General features: G+C 43.3%; 1 pseudogene; it reads right to left on the bottom strand.

The window, feature by feature from the left end:
* Positions 1–4,008: 4,008 nt before the first annotated feature.
* On the bottom strand, positions 4,009–4,908 carry LOC103010692 (olfactory receptor 10H1-like; annotated as a pseudogene).
* Positions 4,909–5,780: the final 872 nt, after the last annotated feature.

The following is a 5,780-nucleotide window of genomic DNA, read 5'->3' as shown; positions in this document are numbered from 1 at the left end:
CTGACTGCCAGTGAGAATTGTTCATTTCTCTCCACAATCTTAAAAGAGATTAATAGCCAAGACGTGGATAACTTGGTGCTTCAGGGCAATGACTCACATCAGAGAGACGCAGGTTCAAATCTTGGCACATCCAGTTTCTTGCTATGTGATATTCATGAAGCGAATTAACTACTCTGAACCTCTATCTCAAACGGGGAGTCTAATACTAACAGTACCTCACCTTAAATACCATCTTCAGCTCAAGATAAAGAGAATGTTGGGGGTAGTGTTTTGGAACTTCAAAGGGAAAGAAGGCAATTCACATGAAGTTGGAAAAGCAAATGTTGGGTAAACAAATATTTGCTGGGCCAAGCAGAGACAATGGGACACAAGGTGAACTCTGATCTCTAGGCCCTTTTTGTTTCCCCCACCACACCTGGCCCATATTCTTTGCAGCTATATCTGGTGATAGCTCTATTCCAGGACTTTACCTAAAGCTCTATACAAGCCCTTTACCTAAATGTATTCAGGGTGGAAACATGTATAAGATAATCACATAGAGAAAATACGATTCTATGATTCCTATCTGTTACAGGACACTTTGTCAGGTAACATTAAACCTGGAATCTGTTCTCCTACCAGAAACCAGGGTGGTCTAATTACTCCCATTACCATCAACCCATACGGCAAAGAGAAATAGAAGACGTAAGGCCTCCACCCTCCTCTAGGCAGCAACAGGTAAGTACAGCACAACTTTTGTGAGGCTACAGAAGACTAAGTCAGATTACAGCAGAGGAGAGCAAAGAACCCTAAATTTCAGCATTGCACAAATCTGTGCAATAGCAGTTAGAAACGCTAATAAGCAAACTCAGAAAAAGTCAAGGAAACCTCCACGTTTCAAGTGTGAATCTTGAGCAGCTGCAGAGAGACAGAGAAGTCTCTATAGTTAGGTCAAGGAATGAAGTCTCACCATGAGAAATCAGCTGCTGTATTAGAGACTGACATAGCACATGCACCATTGGGGAACTCTTTGATGAACCACAATAGTGAGTGCAGAGCCTAGGATGAAGGCGTATCCCATGGTCCTTCTGGCTTCCTGATCCTCCATAGGGATGAGGGGGGATTTAAGGTTGACTATACTTCATAGTACTTATAATTTGTTGAAAATACGTGTATTCAAGAGAATGACAAATACTGTAACATCACTTATATGTAGAATCTAAAAAAGGTAAACTCATAAAACAGAGAATAGAATGGTGATCACCAGGACTGAGAGGTGGAGAATTGAGGAGATGTTTTTAAGGGCACAGATTTGTAGCCAGTAGATAAATAAGACCTGCAGGTCTAATGCAGAGCCAGTAATTATAGACAATAATGCTGTATTATACATTTCAAAGCTGATAAGACACTAGATCTTAATTGTTCCCACCACAAAAAAGATAATAATGTGATATGATAGAGGTGTGAGCTAACCCTACGGCGGTAATCATACTGCAATACATAAAGGTATCACATCAGCACACTGTACACCTTAAATTTACACAATGTTATATGTCAATTATAACTCATTTTTTAAAAGTTTCCTTGACAAATTTGAATTGTTTCAGAAACAGTTATTTTAAAATAGCAAATTATAATACTTAATGGACATTGGTTTATGGTGATATTGTTGTATGCAACAACATATATAATTAAAATGCACAGCAATAAATTATTCAAATTAGCCAAAGTTTTAAAAAAAGAAAATATGTGTATTCATGTTTGAGTAGTAACTATACATCATTTGTCCTAAAGTTGAATCCAGTCTTTCTCTATAAGTTGAGCAGTAAAACATCTCAGGTTAACGTGAAGTGTGAGAATGTGGAAACAATTTCAGTCAAAACTGGGGAACCCAGAGCATTCTCCTTTGCAGAATATACTGCATGTTTCCTGCTACCCCTCACATACATTGTCTCATTACAGCCTACAACAGAGTATCAGGGCAAATAAACTCACATCCACTCTATTTGACAGAACGGAAACTGAAGCTCAAAATAGTTGCAGACTCATCCAAGATCACAAAATTTAGTAGAGCCAGGCTTCCAATGTAGGTCTTTTCTGATTCTCAGGTCTCTCCACCCAAAGCTCCACACAACATTTTCCTACAATGGGTTTTGTGGATCCATCATCCAGGGAGGACTAGCCCAGTTTCAAATCAAACACTCCAGCACCTTGAGAGCCTGTTAAACCACAGGTGGGTACTGCAACCCACCATATACTGACCCATGCATCCTTGGGACATTGATGTAATATCTCTGTAGATTCAGGACTACTTCATGATTTCAAAATAAGTCTTGGTCTTGAAGGAATTCCTGAGTAACTCATGCACATTGAGCCAGGATACTCTGCTCCCTTGGCAGCAAAACCAATCTGGACAAGAATACAAGCTAGCCTCTTTCATTTTCTTCATTAAAGACCAACTTGGCCTCTGATCCAACTGGTATCCAAATGGAAAAAGAACCTGGAAAGTGATTTGGTACCAACAAGGAGTCAGGCACCCAATGTCCTCTGCAAACTTATTATATTCCTTAGGCTATCAGCTTCCTGAGGTCAGGAAGTCTGTCCATCTTGCTCACCATCACACCCAGCACCAACATGGTACTTGGAAGATACAATTTATTAACAGATATTTCTTAGGTGGACCAATGTAATCCCCACAATACTGAAGAAGCCAGAATGTTGGCTCTAAAGTTTACTGTGAGAAGCCTCATTGCCCTCCAAAGCAGAGGGAAACAGTTTGTGAAAAGCTGTGTTTGAAGTCAGAATGACCTGAGTTTAAGTCTTGCCGCCCATTTTCCCACCTAATTAAATGGATATCTTATAGATATATTCCACATTTCTGTAACTAATAGAATGTTTAGACTGGTGACATTTAAGATTGGAAAACATTAGATATATCCATTAGTAAAGAACTGTTAGACAAATCTTGGTTCATTTGTACATGGAACACAAGACAACTATTTAAGCCATTCAATCCTTGAACTTCATCAGCATCCTTTTTCCCTGGGGATCCCATCTAGTATCAGGGCTTTATGTACTTTGGGCACACAGGTGATCCTCAAATTCTTATCTTTATCCCTATCCAACTGACTACTGAATATCTCCAAGTGTATATCTAGGAGACATCTCAAACTTAATGTATAAAAACCTTGGATGTTCTTGTTGGCATTATTATCTTTTCTCTACCTCTCCTCTCTCTCTCTCTCTCTCTCTCTCTCTCTCTCTCACACACACACACACACACACACACACACACACTTCATTCTCCCACAGTACTTTTTTTATCTCAGAAAACAGCAACTCAAATGTCAATCCCTTAGAGTCTTAGCTGCTCAAATATCATAAAGCCCTTCCCTAAACATACTACACAAATAGAACACCCTTGGCCATGTCCTTTCTCTCTTGATTTGCTTTACTTGACTCCCATGTGCTTATTACAAACTGGCATATATCTGTTTGTTGGATATTGTCTGTCTCTGCCCTCTAGAACGTTGCTTTGGGGAGGTCAGGGACTCTTGGTCCATATTGTTCACTGTATTCCTACACAGCATATGGTAGGCCCCCAAATATCTGTTGAGCTAATTAATTTAGAAGAATGATGGTAAATGAAAGTAACTGTGAGGTTCAATTTTTGTTCATCCAATTGGATGAGCAAAAATTTTTCAGGTTTTTTAATACTGTTGGAATGGGTGTGGGGTGCTGTATGTCCTTAGACAAGTACTTTATTGGGTGAATTTTATGATATGTGAATTGTATCTCAATAAAGCTATTTGATTAAAAAATAAAACTAATGTCAAACACACAGACCATGAGAGGAAGAAGAAAGGAAAGTTAACATTTATTAAGCACCTAATATGTGATAACTCTTGTTGCACACACCCACAAATCTTTACACCAATCTTACAAGGTAGATTTTATTAACCCCATTGTACAGATGAGGGTATGGTCATACTTCTAACATATTTCTGAAACCACCTCCACACTGGTCACTCAGATGCTGGAGGGATAGAGTTTGCTGAGGAAGGTCTTCTTCATGGTGTTTTTCAGCTCCTTGTTCCTGAGGCTGAAGATGATGGGGCTGAGGAAGGGAGTGAGGACTGTGTAGGTGGTGCCCATCAGGGTGTCTCCTTCCAGAGACTGGGGACCCTTGGGCTTGAGGTAGATGACAGAGGCAAAGCCATAGTGCACGACCACCACGGTGAGGTGGGACGCACCCGTGGAGAAGGCTTTTTGGCGGCCCACAGACCACGATGAAGGCATAAGAGAGGAGGAGGAGAAGACAGCAGCCCAGCAAGACAATGACACACACCAGGCCTATGCCCGTGGCCGCAGTGGAGACGTTCCCATAGGCCAACTTCAGAAGAGGCGGCATATGGCAGCCAAAATAGTGGATCTCATTAAACCCACAGAAAATGAGTTGGAAAATGGCTGATGTCACCACTAGCCCAACGACTGAGCCACCAACCCAGGACCAGGCCACCAGGCAGGCACAGCCACGGGGACTCATGAGCACGTTGTAGCTCAGGGGGTGGCAGATTGCCACGTAGTGGTCGTAGCCCATGACGGTGAGCAGGAAGGAGTGGGTGAAGCCAAATGTGAAGAAGAAGAACATCTGGCTGGCACAGGCCATGAGGGCGATGGAGCGGTCGGTGGAGAGCAGGTCGGCCAGCATGCGGGGGATGATTGCAAAGGTGTAGGAAGAGGTACATGGACGTGTGGAGGCTGGGCTCCCTCCAGATGGTGGCCATGATAAGCAGGTTCCCCAGCAGCGTGAACAGGTACATCAGCAGGAACAGCAGGAAGAACATCAGCTGAAGGTGGGGGAAGGTGGAGAAGCCGATGGATGAATTCAGACACTGATGTATAGTTTAGCCTCAAAATAACAGCCATACCTGTTGAGAGAGAGAGGGAGGGATTCCCATGGGTAGGAGCTCAGAGTCTCTAATGAGCCCTCTTCAGGACTTCCTGGAGAGGCTCCTTCACCACTTCAAGCCATGGTTAGTCCATCTGCAAAGTAGTGTTCAAGGGATTTCCCTGGTGGTGCAATGGGTAAGAATCTGCCTGCCAATGCAGGGGACGCGGGTTCGATCCCTGGTCCGGGAAGATCCAACATGCTGTGGAGCAACTAAGCCTCTGGACCACAACTACTGAGCCTGTGCTCTAGAGCCCACGAGTCACAACTACTGAAGGCGGCGCACCCTAGAGCCTGTGCTCCGAAACAAGAGAAGCCACCGCAATGAGAAGCCCGCGGGAGGCAAGGAACAGTAGCCCCTGCTCGCCGCAACTAGAGAAAGCCCACATGCAGCAACAAAGACCCAATGCAGCCAAAAATAAATAAATAAATAGTGTTCATAATAATAGTGTGCCTTGAAGTTTAAATAGGATCATGCATCTAAGGTGCTTAGCACAGGTCCTGGTACATAGTGTGAATTAAATAGATTATTTTTATTATTACCATTTTTTAAAATTAATTAATTAATTTATTTTTGGCTGTGTTGGGTCTTCGTTTCTGTGTGCGGGCTTTCTCTAGTTGTGGCAAGCGGGGACCACTCTTCATCGCGGTGCGCGGGCCTCTGACTATCGTGGCCTCTCTTGCTGCGGAGCATGGGCTCCAGACGCGCAGGCTCAGTAATTGTGGCTCACAGGCCTAGTTGCTCCGCGGCATGTGGGATCCTCCCAGACCAGGGCTCGAACCCGTGTCCCCTGCATCGGCAGGCAGATTCTCAACCACTGCGCCACCAGGGAAGCCCTATTACTATTTT

This window comes from Balaenoptera acutorostrata, chromosome 2 (assembly GCF_949987535.1).
Source record: "Balaenoptera acutorostrata chromosome 2, mBalAcu1.1, whole genome shotgun sequence".
Classification (NCBI taxonomy): domain Eukaryota; kingdom Metazoa; phylum Chordata; class Mammalia; order Artiodactyla; family Balaenopteridae; genus Balaenoptera; species Balaenoptera acutorostrata.
The sequence above is the reverse complement of the archived record's forward strand: the minus strand, read 5'-3'. Positions and strand labels throughout refer to the sequence as shown.